This window comes from Rhamphochromis longiceps, linkage group LG9 (assembly GCF_057381845.1).
Source record: "Rhamphochromis longiceps isolate RC_006_pf linkage group LG9, R_longiceps_female_GT1.1, whole genome shotgun sequence".
Classification (NCBI taxonomy): Eukaryota; Metazoa; Chordata; class Actinopteri; order Cichliformes; family Cichlidae; genus Rhamphochromis; species Rhamphochromis longiceps.
Genome location: NC_140565.1, coordinates 33,614,328 through 33,633,443, shown reverse-complemented (window position 1 = coordinate 33,633,443; position 19,116 = coordinate 33,614,328).

The window sequence follows — 19,116 nt, the reverse complement described above, 5'->3', positions numbered from 1 at the left end:
GTTACTTAGTTACTTTTTAAAAACATGATTTACAACCTGAATAGGTGATAAAGCGATAGATCGTTCAGCCCAATTCCACTTTTTCTGCATAATCCATCATACAAAATGTAATCAAATGGAAAAGTCTCTTTTTTTTAAACTTGTTTAAACATTCTCTGACTTGAAGAAATTAGTTTAACATTTAAACCTATTTTCTGCACATTCCAGCACATAAAATTTAATATTTTTTGTGTTTACACTCACTCTTTCAAATAGATGCAAGTAAAACACAGCAGAAAATAAATAAAATCAAAGACTAGTGGTCCTGTTGCTCTATTTTCACCTGTAAAGCAGGAGTAGGGTAGGCGGAGGTTTGCCCTGGTGCAGGTATGCCGCAGCGGTCAGTTGAAGAATCCGCGAGTTTCTCTGTGAATTTCCCATGACTTCGTTGCACACTCGGTGCTTGCTTGGAAGTTTAGGGGGGGGGGTTTTCGCTGTAAAAAGAAGTTTTCTTCCAACGCACAGCGGACGCTAATGTTTTTGTCACTTTTTATGGAATCAAACTCAAAGTAAGGTCAGTACTTCCACGCTTTAAACGCTGCACGCTCATACTCTCTCCCGCACTCAATATATTATCCATTGTTAATCTGCGCACAGCTGTTGTCACGAAGGTCGCACTCGCTTATGTCATTGTCATGAGACATTCTTGCAAAAAAATCACGGTTTTAGTAACGCAGTAACCCAGTGTTCCTACGGGAGAGTAACGGTAATCTAATTAATTACTCGTTACTTGAAAAAAGTAATCAGATTACAGTAACGCGTTACTGCCCATCTCTGCTGCTCAGTCACAAGTGCAGTCTCTAGATCAAACAACACATTTGTTTTACATTCAAACACAGCAGCTTGGTGTGTTGTCATATTTTAAGGATAGCTTGTTTCCAGTGCAGGCATTACTGCCTGAATGACTGTCATCGATTCAGCTGATCCAAATGTAAGTGCAGAAGAAAGTCTTAAACTTCCTTAAGTACAGTGCATGTGGGTTGGAGCTACAATGAGCTTGAACCTCGCTGTCACTTGGTGTTCGTTCTTTCTGCTGCTAGCTGTGGTAGCATTAGCATTGTGCCGTGGGTTAGTCGCCTGTTTACAAGTTGTTGTAAACAGCGGTTTCAGCTGTCGAGAAAAAGAGTTTGCAGTTTTTATACATTTAGACATAATTTTCAAATCTAACCAGTCTTTCACTCCACCGTGATTCTCTTGTGATTCATAAAGCTTGCCACAGTGAGGCAGATATTAAACACAGCTGCAGCACAAATGGCAGTTTTCAGAAGAGGAACATGATTTTAAGTCTTATTTTGCAAGAAATGTGAGGGGTTTAAAAAAAAAAATAGGAACTGTTTTCACTTTCTTTAGAATTTTGACACGTTTACACACAATTTTTGGAAATGTGTTTAAATGTTTCAGAAATACTGTAATCACTGTTAATCACTCACTTGGAATCAGCTGATTGGCCTCCATAGTTTAAGTAGATGCTGTGTTTATAGACAAAGATTGCATGTAGCTTAGAAATTATTTAAGGTAAATCAACACAGTCTATGATCCTGAAGTGAAACAGAAACAGCTCGAGAGAACAAGATAATCATCTGCTGAAACCAGACAATGACAGTTTTGATGATTGAAATGTCTACAGATAAATTCCTTTTTTTTTGTCGTCATGACATTTCTTTAAAAAACATGTTGTTGTCACAGCAAACCGTCCTGAATGTTTGTTCTTCTCATCTGTCAGTGAAAACATTTTTGGGGGAATGCAGCAGGTGTTACAGGTTTTTCCACGTCAGTATCCAACTTTCTGTCATGTTTGTTCAAGTCCAACAGCAACATCACCGTTCTTTTGTAAGAAGCTGTGAACTCTTATGATATATTTTATTACTTGTACACTGCAAAATCTAATTATTTCCCAGAACTCAAAGAAAATATGCAAAGCTATTGCCTCCATAAAACTGAGTAAAACTTACTTAACATAACAATGTCCTGACAACTTTTTTATTGCAATTATACAGTACTTAGAATTACTTGATGTTTCTGACAGTTCAATACTGTTTGTTTACCCTCTGACAAACATTTCAAGTTCTTCTAAATTAAAAAACAATTTGTGGTAACTTAAGACATAATGTGATTTAAAAAAAAATTATCATCCTTGAAATTTCTAGTTCAACATTCATATCAATATAACAGTGTATGCAAATATGATTCAAAAAGAATAATTAAGAGCACTTCTTGTAAGTAAGTAAGTAAACTTTATTTATTAAGCGCTTTTCACAGACAGACAATCACAAAGCGCTGTACACAAATATTAAAATAAACAATAAAATCAATAGACATTATATACAATGTTAAAGATCAAATGTAAATAATGTAAAAAATATAAAATATCTAGATCAACAAAAGGCTTGTTTGAACAGAAGAGTTTTTAACTGTTTTTTAAAAGAATTCACAGAGTCAAGCAAACGTATTTGTAGTGGTAAACTGTTCTACAGGCTTGGTGCAACAGACTGAAAGGCTGTCCCATTTTGTCTTCAGTCGTGTACGGGGAACAACTAACAGGTGCTGTGTTTATAGACAAAGATTGCATGTAGCTTAGAAATTATTTAAGGTAAATCAACACAGTCTATGATCCTGAAGTGAAACAGAAACAGCTCGAGAGAACAAGATAATCATCTGCTGAAACCAGACAATGACAGTTTTGATGATTGAAATGTCTACAGATAAATTCCTTTTTTTTTGTCGTCATGACATTTCTTTAAAAAACATGTTGTTGTCACAGCAAACCGTCCTGAATGTTTGTTCTTCTCATCTGTCAGTGAAAACATTTTCGGGGGAATGCAGCAGGTGTTACAGGTTTTTCCACGTCTATATCCAACTTTCTGTCATCTTTGTTCAAATTCAAATTTTTATTTGTCACACACACACAACCATACACAGTGTTGGGGAGTAACGGAATACATGTACCGCCGTTACGTATTTAAAATACAAAATATGAGTAACTGTATTCCGTTACAGTTACCGTTTAAAAAGGCGGTATTCGGAATACAGTTACTTTGTTGAAATAAATGGATTACACTGCGATATTTTCCTCTTTCATATTGTGGCGGGTCAGGACTTGTTTGGGTTTTGTTTGACATCTGTGATGTTCTGTTGTTCCAGGCGGCAGCGTTACGGTTGCCATGGTTACAGGGTGATGCTGTCTCTCTGCGTGTTTCCTGGGTGAGAGAGCACCTTTTTTATTGTTGTTGTGCTAAGCTAACAGGCAGAATGCTACAGGTATAGCTCTAAAGAATGTAGCATCATGGGCAGTGTAGTCCGTGTTGCAGGGAGAATGGACTGCCATACCCGTTATGTATGTATGTATGTATATATATGTATATATTGTACTATTCTTAGTTAGCGTATTGTCTGTCTTGTCTTAATGTTGGTTTAAAATGGAGCACTGTAACAAAAAATAATTTCCCCCAGGGATCAATAAAGTATTCTGATTCTGATTCTGATTCTGATTATGTGTCTGTGAGCGCGAGGAGGGAAAAAAAGGAAAAGTACGAGCTGTCATCGAGGAAAAACGGGAGCTGGAAGCATGTAAATATAATAATAACCACTGCAGCCAAGAAGAGAGTCTGATGAGCCCAGTTGTAAGTAAGCTATTAAGACTCGACTGTACGCCGTGTTCGTGTTTTCCTCCAAAAACAACAAGTTCCGTTGGAGCAGCCTTTCAACGCCTCTCTCTGTCTCTCGCAAGCAAAGTTGACCCAGACAACAAAGTAAAGCTATTTTTCGGCTACGAGCCGACACGAACCCACTGTATTAGCCAGAGGTCCCTTTACTACGGTTCGGAGCCGCAGACCTTCAATAACAGTAATAAATCACAGCAATAGTACATTCACGTAGTTGTAAACAGCATGATAATATATTAAGTAATCCAAAGTATTCAGAATATGGTAAATGGCCTGTATTTATATAACGCTTTACTAGTCCCTAAGGACCCCAAAGCGCTTTACATATCCAGTCATCCACCCATTCACACACTGGTGATGGCAGCTACATTGTAGCCACAGCCACACAGCCACCCTGGGGCGCACTGACAGAGGCGAGGCTGCCGGACACTGGCGCCACCGAGCCCTCTGACCACCACCAGTAGGCAACGGGTGAAGTGTCTTGCCCAAGGACACAACGACCAAGACTGTCCAAGCCGGGGCTCGAACCGGCAACCTTCCGATTACAAGGCAAACTCCCAACTCTTGAGCCACGATCGCCCAGAATATGTTACTCTCATTGAGTAACGTAACGGAATACGTTACAGAATACATTTTGGGGCTTGTATTCTGTAATCTGTAATGGAATACATTTTAAAAGTAACCTTCCCAACACTGACCATACACAGTATGACATGGGGGTGAAATGCTTGTAGCTGTACAATGCCCGACCATTAAATGACAGAAAAAAAGTTTTACAATATTTACAATTTACAGGTTACTACAAAATTTACAAATTAATTTAGGAATTTACAGTAAAGAATGTGCAAATAGCAGGAGAGATTATAAAGGTTATAAATTATAGGAATTATAGGATTATAGGAAATGTGTGGTGGTGCGTGTGGTGATGTTATGTGTGTGAGAGTCCAGTCTTATAGTGACGTGTTTGGGAGAGTCCAGTCCCACAGCAACATCACCGTTCCTTTGTAAGAAGCTGTGAACTCTTACGACATATTTTATTACTGGTACACTGCAAAATTTAAAATGTAATTTCTAATTTCTGCTAAATAAAAAAAAACATCTTGTGGTAACGTAAAACATAAAGTGATTTTAAAAATATATATAATTCTTGAAACTTCTAGTACAACACTCATATTAATTTAACACTGTATGCAATTATGATTCCAAAAATTCTTATAATGGTGCTAAAATCAGCCCAACTTTTATTTTCAAAGGCAAAAGAAAAGTATATGAGCCAACATACTGGACACTGTTCTGCTGAACAACAAGCAATTATGTTGCCATCATTGTTATAATCTTACAATGAAACAAAGATTTCATTATCCTGAAACTAAGTTTAGGCTTTCTACAACTTTCTTTTTAAGATACATTACTTATGTAATCATGATAAAATGTATTGCACTCACATTTACTCCCACATTCACTGCTATGGGCAATTTAGAGTTTCCTATTAACCTATCCCCACATTACTTATATTATTAAGATAAAATGCATTTACTGCTCAGCAGTGTTGGTCAAGTTACTTGAAAAAAGTAATCAGTAACTAATTACCTATTATTTCCCCAAAAAGTAATCCCGTTACTTTACCGATTACTTATTTTCAAAAGTAATTAGTTACTTAGTTACTTTTTAAAAACATGATTTACAACCTGAATAGGTGATAAAGCGATAGATCGTTCAGCCCAATTCCACTTTTTCTGCATAATCCATCATACAAAATGTAATCAAATGGAAAAGTCTCTTTTTTTTAAACTTGTTTAAACATTCTCTGACTTGAAGAAATTAGTTTAACATTTAAACCTATTTTCTGCACATTCCAGCACATAAAATTTAATATTTTTTGTGTTTACACTCACTCTTTCAAATAGATGCAAGTAAAACACAGCAGAAAATAAATAAAATCAAAGACTAGTGGTCCTGTTGCTCTATTTTCACCTGTAAAGCAGGAGTAGGGTAGGCGGAGGTTTGCCCTGGTGCAGGTATGCCGCAGCGGTCAGTTGAAGAATCCGCGAGTTTCTCTGTGAATTTCCCATGACTTCGTTGCACACTCGGTGCTTGCTTGGAAGTTTAGGGGGGGGGGTTTTCGCTGTAAAAAGAAGTTTTCTTCCAACGCACAGCGGACGCTAATGTTTTTGTCACTTTTTATGGAATCAAACTCAAAGTAAGGTCAGTACTTCCACGCTTTAAACGCTGCACGCTCATACTCTCTCCCGCACTCAATATATTATCCATTGTTAATCTGCGCACAGCTGTTGTCACGAAGGTCGCACTCGCTTATGTCATTGTCATGAGACATTCTTGCAAAAAAATCACGGTTTTAGTAACGCAGTAACCCAGTGTTCCTACGGGAGAGTAACGGTAATCTAATTAATTACTCGTTACTTGAAAAAAGTAATCAGATTACAGTAACGCGTTACTGCCCATCTCTGCTGCTCAGTCACAAGTGCAGTCTCTAGATCAAACAACACATTTGTTTTACATTCAAACACAGCAGCTTGGTGTGTTGTCATATTTTAAGGATAGCTTGTTTCCAGTGCAGGCATTACTGCCTGAATGACTGTCATCGATTCAGCTGATCCAAATGTAAGTGCAGAAGAAAGTCTTAAACTTCCTTAAGTACAGTGCATGTGGGTTGGAGCTACAATGAGCTTGAACCTCGCTGTCACTTGGTGTTCGTTCTTTCTGCTGCTAGCTGTGGTAGCATTAGCATTGTGCCGTGGGTTAGTCGCCTGTTTACAAGTTGTTGTAAACAGCGGTTTCAGCTGTCGAGAAAAAGAGTTTGCAGTTTTTATACATTTAGACATAATTTTCAAATCTAACCAGTCTTTCACTCCACCGTGATTCTCTTGTGATTCATAAAGCTTGCCACAGTGAGGCAGATATTAAACACAGCTGCAGCACAAATGGCAGTTTTCAGAAGAGGAACATGATTTTAAGTCTTATTTTGCAAGAAATGTGAGGGGTTTAAAAAAAAAATAGGAACTGTTTTCACTTTCTTTAGAATTTTGACACGTTTACACACAATTTTTGGAAATGTGTTTAAATGTTTCAGAAATACTGTAATCACTGTTAATCACTCACTTGGAATCAGCTGATTGGCCTCCATAGTTTAAGTAGATGCTGTGTTTATAGACAAAGATTGCATGTAGCTTAGAAATTATTTAAGGTAAATCAACACAGTCTATGATCCTGAAGTGAAACAGAAACAGCTCGAGAGAACAAGATAATCATCTGCTGAAACCAGACAATGACAGTTTTGATGATTGAAATGTCTACAGATAAATTCCTTTTTTTTTGTCGTCATGACATTTCTTTAAAAAACATGTTGTTGTCACAGCAAACCGTCCTGAATGTTTGTTCTTCTCATCTGTCAGTGAAAACATTTTTGGGGGAATGCAGCAGGTGTTACAGGTTTTTCCACGTCAGTATCCAACTTTCTGTCATGTTTGTTCAAGTCCAACAGCAACATCACCGTTCTTTTGTAAGAAGCTGTGAACTCTTATGATATATTTTATTACTTGTACACTGCAAAATCTAATTATTTCCCAGAACTCAAAGAAAATATGCAAAGCTATTGCCTCCATAAAACTGAGTAAAACTTACTTAACATAACAATGTCCTGACAACTTTTTTATTGCAATTATACAGTACTTAGAATTACTTGATGTTTCTGACAGTTCAATACTGTTTGTTTACCCTCTGACAAACATTTCAAGTTCTTCTAAATTAAAAAACAATTTGTGGTAACTTAAGACATAATGTGATTTAAAAAAAAATTATCATCCTTGAAATTTCTAGTTCAACATTCATATCAATATAACAGTGTATGCAAATATGATTCAAAAAGAATAATTAAGAGCACTTCTTGTAAGTAAGTAAGTAAACTTTATTTATTAAGCGCTTTTCACAGACAGACAATCACAAAGCGCTGTACACAAATATTAAAATAAACAATAAAATCAATAGACATTATATACAATGTTAAAGATCAAATGTAAATAATGTAAAAAATATAAAATATCTAGATCAACAAAAGGCTTGTTTGAACAGAAGAGTTTTTAACTGTTTTTTAAAAGAATTCACAGAGTCAAGCAAACGTATTTGTAGTGGTAAACTGTTCTACAGGCTTGGTGCAACAGACTGAAAGGCTGTCCCATTTTGTCTTCAGTCGTGTACGGGGAACAACTAACAGGTGCTGTGTTTATAGACAAAGATTGCATGTAGCTTAGAAATTATTTAAGGTAAATCAACACAGTCTATGATCCTGAAGTGAAACAGAAACAGCTCGAGAGAACAAGATAATCATCTGCTGAAACCAGACAATGACAGTTTTGATGATTGAAATGTCTACAGAGAAATTCCTTTTTTTTTTTGTCGTCATGACATTTCTTTAAAAAACATGTTGTTGTCACAGCAAACCGTCCTGAATGTTTGTTCTTCTCATCTGTCAGTGAAAACATTTTCGGGGGAATGCAGCAGGTGTTACAGGTTTTTCCACGTCTATATCCAACTTTCTGTCATCTTTGTTCAAATTCAAATTTTTATTTGTCACACACACACAACCATACACAGTGTTGGGGAGTAACGGAATACATGTACCGCCGTTACGTATTTAAAATACAAAATATGAGTAACTGTATTCCGTTACAGTTACCGTTTAAAAAGGCGGTATTCGGAATACAGTTACTTTGTTGAAATAAATGGATTACACTGCGGTATTTTCCTCTTTCATATTGTGGCGGGTCAGGACTTGTTTGGGTTTTGTTTGACATCTGTGATGTTCTGTTGTTCCAGGCGGCAGCGTTACGGTTGCCATGGTTACAGGGTGATGCTGTCTCTCTGCGTGTTTCCTGGGTGAGAGAGCACCTTTTTTATTGTTGTTGTGCTAAGCTAACAGGCAGAATGCTACAGGTATAGCTCTAAAGAATGTAGCATCATGGGCAGTGTAGTCCGTGTTGCAGCGAGAATGGACTGCCATACCCGTTATGTATGTATGTATGTATATATATGTATATATTGTACTATTCTTAGTTAGCGTATTGTCTGTCTTGTCTTAATGTTGGTTTAAAATGGAGCACTGTAACAAAAAATAATTTCCCCCAGGGATCAATAAAGTATTCTGATTCTGATTCTGATTCTGTGTCTGTGAGCGCGAGGAGGGAGAAAAAGGAAAAGTACGAGCTGTCATCGAGGAAAAACGGGAGCTGGAAGCATGTAAATATAATAATAACCACTGCAGCCAAGAAGAGAGTCTGATGAGCCCAGTTGTAAGTAAGCTATTAAGACTCGACTGTACGCCGTGTTCGTGTTTTCCTCCAAAAACAACAAGTTCCGTTGGAGCAGCCTTTCAACGCCTCTCTCTGTCTCTCGCAAGCAAAGTTGACCCAGACAACAAAGTAAAGCTATTTTTCGGCTACGAGCCGACACGAACCCACTGTATTAGCCAGAGGTCCCTTTACTACGGTTCGGAGCCGCAGACCTTCAATAACAGTAATAAATCACAGCAATAGTACATTCACGTAGTTGTAAACAGCATGATAATATATTAAGTAATCCAAAGTATTCAGAATATGGTAAATGGCCTGTATTTATATAACGCTTTACTAGTCCCTAAGGACCCCAAAGCGCTTTACATATCCAGTCATCCACCCATTCACACACTGGTGATGGCAGCTACATTGTAGCCACAGCCACACAGCCACCCTGGGGCGCACTGACAGAGGCGAGGCTGCCGGACACTGGCGCCACCGAGCCCTCTGACCACCACCAGTAGGCAACGGGTGAAGTGTCTTGCCCAAGGACACAACGACCAAGACTGTCCAAGCCGGGGCTCGAACCGGCAACCTTCCGATTACAAGGCAAACTCCCAACTCTTGAGCCACGATCGCCCAGAATATGTTACTCTCATTGAGTAACGTAACGGAATACGTTACAGAATACATTTTGGGGCTTGTATTCTGTAATCTGTAATGGAATACATTTTAAAAGTAACCTTCCCAACACTGACCATACACAGTATGACATGGGGGTGAAATGCTTGTAGCTGTACAATGCCCGACCATTAAATGACAGAAAAAAAGTTTTACAATATTTACAATTTACAGGTTACTACAAAATTTACAAATTAATTTAGGAATTTACAGTAAAGAATGTGCAAATAGCAGGAGAGATTATAAAGGTTATAAATTATAGGAATTATAGGATTATAGGAAATGTGTGGTGGTGCGTGTGGTGATGTTATGTGTGTGAGAGTCCAGTCTTATAGTGACGTGTTTGGGAGAGTCCAGTCCCACAGCAACATCACCGTTCCTTTGTAAGAAGCTGTGAACTCTTACGACATATTTTATTACTGGTACACTGCAAAATTTAAAATGTAATTTCTAATTTCTGCTAAATAAAAAAAAACATCTTGTGGTAACGTAAAACATAAAGTGATTTTAAAAATATATATAATTCTTGAAACTTCTAGTACAACACTCATATTAATTTAACACTGTATGCAATTATGATTCCAAAAATTCTTATAATGGTGCTAAAATCAGCCCAACTTTTATTTTCAAAGGCAAAAGAAAAGTATATGAGCCAACATACTGGACACTGTTCTGCTGAACAACAAGCAATTATGTTGCCATCATTGTTATAATCTTACAATGAAACAAAGATTTCATTATCCTGAAACTAAGTTTAGGCTTTCTACAACTTTCTTTTTAAGATACATTACTTATGTAATCATGATAAAATGTATTGCACTCACATTTACTCCCACATTCACTGCTATGGGCAATTTAGAGTTTCCTATTAACCTATCCCCACATTACTTATATTATTAAGATAAAATGCATTTACTGCTCAGCAGTGTTGGTCAAGTTACTTGAAAAAAGTAATCAGTAACTAATTACCTATTATTTCCCCCAAAAAGTAATCCCGTTACTTTACCGATTACTTATTTTCAAAAGTAATTAGTTACTTAGTTACTTTTTAAAAACATGATTTACAACCTGAATAGGTGATAAAGCGATAGATCGTTCAGCCCAATTCCACTTTTTCTGCATAATCCATCATACAAAATGTAATCAAATGGAAAAGTCTCTTTTTTTTAAACTTGTTTAAACATTCTCTGACTTGAAGAAATTAGTTTAACATTTAAACCTATTTTCTGCACATTCCAGCACATAAAATTTAATATTTTTTGTGTTTACACTCACTCTTTCAAATAGATGCAAGTAAAACACAGCAGAAAATAAATAAAATCAAAGACTAGTGGTCCTGTTGCTCTATTTTCACCTGTAAAGCAGGAGTAGGGTAGGCGGAGGTTTGCCCTGGTGCAGGTATGCCGCAGCGGTCAGTTGAAGAATCCGCGAGTTTCTCTGTGAATTTCCCATGACTTCGTTGCACACTCGGTGCTTGCTTGGAAGTTTAGGGGGGGGGTTTTCGCTGTAAAAAGAAGTTTTCTTCCAACGCACAGCGGACGCTAATGTTTTTGTCACTTTTTATGGAATCAAACTCAAAGTAAGGTCAGTACTTCCACGCTTTAAACGCTGCACGCTCATACTCTCTCCCGCACTCAATATATTATCCATTGTTAATCTGCGCACAGCTGTTGTCACGAAGGTCGCACTCGCTTATGTCATTGTCATGAGACATTCTTGCAAAAAAATCACGGTTTTAGTAACGCAGTAACCCAGTGTTCCTACGGGAGAGTAACGGTAATCTAATTAATTACTCGTTACTTGAAAAAAGTAATCAGATTACAGTAACGCGTTACTGCCCATCTCTGCTGCTCAGTCACAAGTGCAGTCTCTAGATCAAACAACACATTTGTTTTACATTCAAACACAGCAGCTTGGTGTGTTGTCATATTTTAAGGATAGCTTGTTTCCAGTGCAGGCATTACTGCCTGAATGACTGTCATTGATTCAGCTGATCCAAATGTAAGTGCAGAAGAAAGTCTTAAACTTCCTTAAGTACAGTGCATGTGGGTTGGAGCTACAATGAGCTTGAACCTCGCTGTCACTTGGTGTTCGTTCTTTCTGCTGCTAGCTGTGGTAGCATTAGCATTGTGCCGTGGGTTAGTCGCCTGTTTACAAGTTGTTGTAAACAGCGGTTTCAGCTGTCGAGAAAAAGAGTTTGCAGTTTTTATACATTTAGACATAATTTTCAAATCTAACCAGTCTTTCACTCCACCGTGATTCTCTTGTGATTCATAAAGCTTGCCACAGTGAGGCAGATATTAAACACAGCTGCAGCACAAATGGCAGTTTTCAGAAGAGGAACATGATTTTAAGTCTTATTTTGCAAGAAATGTGAGGGGTTTAAAAAAAAAATAGGAACTGTTTTCACTTTCTTTAGAATTTTGACACGTTTACACACAATTTTTGGAAATGTGTTTAAATGTTTCAGAAATACTGTAATCACTGTTAATCACTCACTTGGAATCAGCTGATTGGCCTCCATAGTTTAAGTAGATGCTGTGTTTATAGACAAAGATTGCATGTAGCTTAGAAATTATTTAAGGTAAATCAACACAGTCTATGATCCTGAAGTGAAACAGAAACAGCTCGAGAGAACAAGATAATCATCTGCTGAAACCAGACAATGACAGTTTTGATGATTGAAATGTCTACAGATAAATTCCTTTTTTTTTGTCGTCATGACATTTCTTTAAAAAACATGTTGTTGTCACAGCAAACCGTCCTGAATGTTTGTTCTTCTCATCTGTCAGTGAAAACATTTTTGGGGGAATGCAGCAGGTGTTACAGGTTTTTCCACGTCAGTATCCAACTTTCTGTCATGTTTGTTCAAGTCCAACAGCAACATCACCGTTCTTTTGTAAGAAGCTGTGAACTCTTATGATATATTTTATTACTTGTACACTGCAAAATCTAATTATTTCCCAGAACTCAAAGAAAATATGCAAAGCTATTGCCTCCATAAAACTGAGTAAAACTTACTTAACATAACAATGTCCTGACAACTTTTTTATTGCAATTATACAGTACTTAGAATTACTTGATGTTTCTGACAGTTCAATACTGTTTGTTTACCCTCTGACAAACATTTCAAGTTCTTCTAAATTAAAAAACAATTTGTGGTAACTTAAGACATAATGTGATTTAAAAAAAAATTATCATCCTTGAAATTTCTAGTTCAACATTCATATCAATATAACAGTGTATGCAAATATGATTCAAAAAGAATAATTAAGAGCACTTCTTGTAAGTAAGTAAGTAAACTTTATTTATTAAGCGCTTTTCACAGACAGACAATCACAAAGCGCTGTACACAAATATTAAAATAAACAATAAAATCAATAGACATTATATACAATGTTAAAGATCAAATGTAAATAATGTAAAAAATATAAAATATCTAGATCAACAAAAGGCTTGTTTGAACAGAAGAGTTTTTAACTGTTTTTTAAAAGAATCCACAGAGATATAGGATCTTGGGGATGGGCACAATACACGGAGTCCAAGTTACCATCAGGGTGTACACCTCAGCCCTGGCATCGTTGCCCACCTCTCAATTTTATTTATTTTTTTTTAATTTTTTTTTAAAAATGACATCAGAAACAGCAGTATGCGACATTACGTGATGGCAGAGCTTCAGTTCATCCTTTGTCATTTTTTTTTTTTTTTTTTTTTTAATAAATAGGAGAGGGGGAATGAATGAGAGAAAGAGGGGGAGAGAAAGAAAGAAAACCAAAGGGGAGAAGAGACGGTGAGAAGGGGGGGAAGAGAGAGAGAGAGAAAAAAAAAAGAACTCCTGGGTCACCTGTATGGAGAAAAAAAAACAAACAAACAAAAAAAACAAACAGAGGAGACAGCAAACAACAAAGAGCAACATAATAATAGAGAAAACAAAGCACCATCACAATAAACTAGCTAGTCATAGATATCAATATTTACTAAATAATAAACGATATTGTGCAGCACGCAAGATAGACAGCGCACAGTGTGCTTTGAGCGCATGCATGTCTTAAAGCCAAGAAAGCTTTAGTCCGCGTCTGTGAATACCCATGTGTGCATACCTGTGTGGATCAGCATGCTTGCATTCCAAAGGTTTCTCCATGTAATGATCTGCTAGGGAGTGTGGGGGGGCCACAGCCCCGTCCTCCAGGGTGTGAAGCGGGTATGGAGGAGATCAAAACTCCAGACATCCAGAGGCCCCCAGAACACAAGAGACCATGGAAGACCAACAGAGGGGCAGCCGCGCCACTGTTCCAGTAAGAGCTGAGGAGAGTCCCAGATGAGGGCTCGCCCAGCAGCCGCGGAGCAGAAGTCAGGGGGAGTTGCAGTGACGCGCCCGTGAGCTCCGCCGGCCCCCAGCTGTGCCTGAGTGACCGAGCCCCAGGCCGAGAGGCCGGGGGCACCCCACCTCCAAAGGGGCCCGAGCGAGCCCCAGGCCCCGACAAGCGGCCGCCAAGGAGTGAGCCGGTGTGTACCCGGACGCCCACCCCCAGACACAAAGAACCACCAACACACCGACACCTGAGGGAGTCCGCCACCGGCAGGGGAAGTGGTGGTGGGTGGAGATAGGCCTCCAAACCTTGGAGGGCCTGAGGTGTCCCCAGAGAGGTGGCGTCTGATACCCAACCTGACATATAGACACAGACATACAGGCACACACAGATACAAACATCCATTCCCACCCTCATGCTCTCATATGCACTCACTCCACACTCAACCAACGTGGAGACAGACATAAAGAGACGCTGTACACACAATCACACTCCCCAAGCGTACTCTACAAACCGGGTCTAGGTACCCTTGCCCCTGGAGGGGGGAATTGCACCCAGACCCAGGTGGTGTTACTCTTTTCCCTGCGGTGGGGAGAGGCAGACCACCCCGACTCCGCAGCAGCAGGGAGGCCCCACACCCCAGACCGCAGTCGGACGGCCAACTCCTCCTACTAGCCCTCCCGCTCCAGCAGGCCGCAGAGAATGGGGGTGGGAGAAGACTCCAAACCTCCCTCCACCCGCTCATTGTAGTGTTGATGCATATGTGTTCTAAGGTGCAATTAAAACCCAGGAGGGCATGGAGCTACCTGCCAAGGAGCAGCAGGTAAGCGCATAGTCCCTCCTGCTAGCCCTCAATGACTAAGTGTATTTAAAATTGAGAGGTGGGCAACGACGTCAGGGGTGAGGTATACACCCTGATGGTAATTTGGACTCCGTGATTGTGCCCACCCCCAAGATCCTATATGTATGTGTAATGAGAGTGTGAATAATGTGAATGTCTAAGTTGTGGGATAAAATTGAGGCAGAGGCAGCCAGAAGGGGACGGGGGGGGGGGGGGGGGGGGGGGGGTAGCCTCCTCTGCACCCTGGTGACATACCCCCACTCCAAGGCCCTGCATGTGTGGGTGGTTGTGGAGGAGCGGGAAGAGGGAGGCAGCTGGAGATGGGGAGGGAAGGAAGGGAGGGGCCTTCTCACCTCTCAATTTTAAATGCACGTAGACATTATGGGCTAACAGGAGGGACTATGCGCTTACCTGCTGCTCTCTGGCAGGTAGCTCCATGCCCTCCTGGGTTTTAATTGCACCTTAGAACACACATGCATCAACACTACTATGAGCGGGTGGAGGGAGGTTTGGAGTCTTCTCTCACCCCCGTTCTCTGCGGCCTGCTGGAGCGGGGGGGCTAGGAGGAGTTGGCCGTCCGGCTGCGGTCTGGGGTGTGGGGCCTCCCTGCTGCTGCGGAGTCGGGGCGGTCTGCCTCTCCCCACCGCAGGGAAAAGGGTAACACCACCTGGGTCTGGGTGCGGCTCCCCCCTCCAGGGGCAAGGGTACCTAGACCCGGTTTGTAGAGTACGGTTGGGGAGTGTGATCGTGTATACAGCGTCTCTTTATGTCTGTCTCCACGTCGGTTGAGTGTGAAGTGCACATGAGAGCATGAGGGTGGGAATGGATGTTTGTGTCTGTGTGTGCCTGTATGTTTGTGTCTATATGTCAGGTTGGGTATCAGACGCCACCTCTCTGGGGACATCTCGGGCCTTCCAAGGTTTGGAGGCCTATCTCCACCCACCACCACTTCCCCTGCCGGTGGCGGACTCCCTCAGGTGTCGGTGCGTTGGTGGTGCTTTGTATCTGGGGGTGGGCGTCCGGGTACACACCGGCTCACTCCTTGGCGGCCGCTTGTCGGGGCCTGGGGCCTGGGGCTCGCTCGGGCCACTTCGGAGGTGGGGTGCCCCCGGCCTCTCGGCCTGGGGCTCGGTCACTCAGGCACAGCTGGCTGCCGGCGGAGCTCACGGGCGCGTCACTGCAACTCCCCCTGGCTTCTGCTCCGCGGCTGCTGAATGAGCCCTCATCTGGGACTCTCCTTAGCTCTTACTGGGACAGTGGCGCAGCTGCCCCTCTGTGGGTCTTCCTTGGTCTCTTGTGTTCTGGGGGCCTCTGGATGTCTGGAGTTTTGATCTCCTCCATACCTGCTTGATACCATAAAGGACAGGGCTGTGGCTCCCCACACTCCCTAGCAGATCATTACATGGGGAAACCTTTGGAATGCAAGCATGCTGATCCACACAGGTATGCACACAGGTGTACACATGGGTATTCACAGACGCGGACTACAGCTTTCTTGGCTGCTGCCTCAAAGCACACTGTGCGCTGTCTATCTTGCGTGTTGCACAATATCGTTTATTATTTAGTAACTATTGATATCTACTGCTAGCTAGTTTATTGTGATGGTGCTTTTTTTTTTCTCTCATTATGTTGCTCTTTGTTGTTTGCTGTCTCCTCTGTTTTTTTTTCTCCATACAGGTGACCCAGGAGTTTTTTTTTCTTTTTTTTATTTGTTTTTTTTTTTCTCTCTTCCCCCCCTTCTCACCGTCTCTTCTCCCCTTTGGTTTTCTTTCTTTCTCTCCCTCTCTTTCCTTCATTCTTTCCCCCTGTCCTATCCGGGAGGGGGAAAAAAAAATTATTAGGCAATGATGATCTTCTGAGCCATATAAAAAAAAAAAAAAAAAAAAAAAAAAAAAGAATCCACAGAGTCAAGCAAACGTATTTGTAGTGGTAAACTGTTCTACAGGCTTGGTGCAACAGACTGAAAGGCTGTCCCATTTTGTCTTCAGTCGTGTACGGGGAACAACTAACAGACTCAGTCTGTGAGCGGAGATGACGAGCAGCAGTGTATTTTATAAGAAGCTTGGATAAGTAATCTGGAGCCTGGCCATTTAGTGCTCTGTATGTTAAATGAAGAATTTTAAAGCGAATTCTAAACTCTATTGGGAGCCAATGTAAAGAATATAAGATGGGAGTGATGTGAACACGCTTGGTAGAGCGAGTTAGTAGTCTGGTAGCTGTGTTTTGTATAGCTTGGAGGGGAGAAAGAGATGATTTATCCAAGCTAGCAAACAGGGAATTACAGTAATCTAAGCGCGATGACACAAATGCATGAATGAGTTTTTCCAGTTCAGCTGAGGAAACCATATGTCGCAGTTTAGAGATGTTTCTTAAATGATAGATACAGGGACGAGACAAAGATTTTACATGAGAGTCAAGGCCCAGAGAAGAGTCAAATATTACACCAAGATTTCGAGTATTTGACTTGACAGATGGACAGAAAGAGGCAAGAACCTGACTGATTTTAGAATGTAGCTCAGGAGGAGCTATGATCATGGTCTCGGTCTTGTTAGTATTTAGAACAAGGTAGTCCCCTCCAACTACCGACCAATAACCTGCCTCAGTACTACATGGAAGCTCCTGTCAGGCATCATATCGGCTAAGATGAACAGGCACATGGGTCAATACATGAGTGGGACACAGAAAGGAATTGGCAAGAATACCAGAGGTGCAAAACACCAGCTACTGGTAGACAGAATAGTCAGCCGAGACTGCAAGACCAGACTGACCAGGCCTGAAGTCATAGGCCTTCTTACAAGAAGGCCTATGACTCAATGCCCCACAGCTGGATACTGGAATGCCTAGAATTGTACAAGATCAATGGGACCCTAAGAGCCTTCATCAGGAACTCAATGGGGATGTGGCGTACAACACTAGAGGCCAACTCCAAGCCCATAGCACAAGTCACCATCAAGTGCGGGATCTACCAAGGAGATGCTCTGTCCCCACTGCTGTTCTGCATAGGCCTGAACCCCCTCAGTGAGATCATTAACAAGACTGGCTACGGATACCGACTACAGAACGGAGCAGTTGTCAGCCACCTCCTGTACATGGATGACATCAAGCTGTATGCCAAGAGTGAACGAGACATCGATTCACTGATCCACACTACCAGGCTATACAGCAATGACATTGGAATGTCGTTCGGACTGGAGAAGTGTAGTCGGATGGTAACAAAGAGAGGGAAGGTAGTCAGAACTGAGGGGATTGAACTACCAGAAGGCAACATTGCAGACATAGAGGACAGTTACAAGTACCTGGGGATCCCGCAGGCAAATGGGAACCATGAAGAGGCCGCTAGAAAGGCTGCAACCACCAAGTACCTGCAGAGGGTCAGGCAAGTCCTGAGGAGTCAGCTGAATGGTAAGAACAAGATCCAGGCCATCAACACGTACGCCCTGCCCGTGATCAGGTACCCTGCTGGGGTAATAGGCTGGCCAAAGGAGGAGATAGAAGCCACTGACATAAAGACAAGAAAGCTCCTTACCATGCATGGAGGGTTTCACCCCAAGTCCAGCACCCTGAGGCTGTACGCTAAGCGGAAGGAAGGGGGCCGGGGACTGGTGAGTGTCAGCACCACAGTCCAGGATGAGACAACGAACATCCAAGAATACATTGGGAAGATGGCCCCAACTGACCGAGTGCTCAGTGAATACCTCAGGCAGCAGAAACCCAAGAAAGAGGAGGGAGACGAGGAACCATCATGGAAGGACAGGCCCCTGCACGGTATGTACCACCGGCAGATAGAGGAGGTGGCTGATATCCAGAAATCCTACCAGTGGCTGGACAAAGCTGGACTGAAAGACAGCACAGAGGCACTGATCATGGCAGCACAAGAACAAGCTCTGAGTACAAGATCCATAGAGGCTGGGGTCTATCACACCAGGCAAGACCCCAGGTGCAGGCTGTGTAAAGATGCCCCAGAGACAATCCAGCACATAACAGCAGGGTGCAAGATGCTAGCAGGCAAGGCATACATGGAACGCCATAACCAAGTGGCCGGCATAGTGTACAGGAACATCTGTGCCGAGTATAACCTGGAAGTCCCGAGGTCAAAATGGGAGATGCCCCCAAGGGTGGTGGAGAATGACCGAGCTAAGATCCTGTGGGACTTCCAGATACAGACGGACAAAATGGTGGTGGCTAACCAACCGGACATAGTGGTGGTAGACAAACAGAAGAAGACGGCCGTAGTGATCGATGTAGCGGTTCCGAATGACAGCAATATCAGGAAGAAGGAACACGAGAAGCTGGAG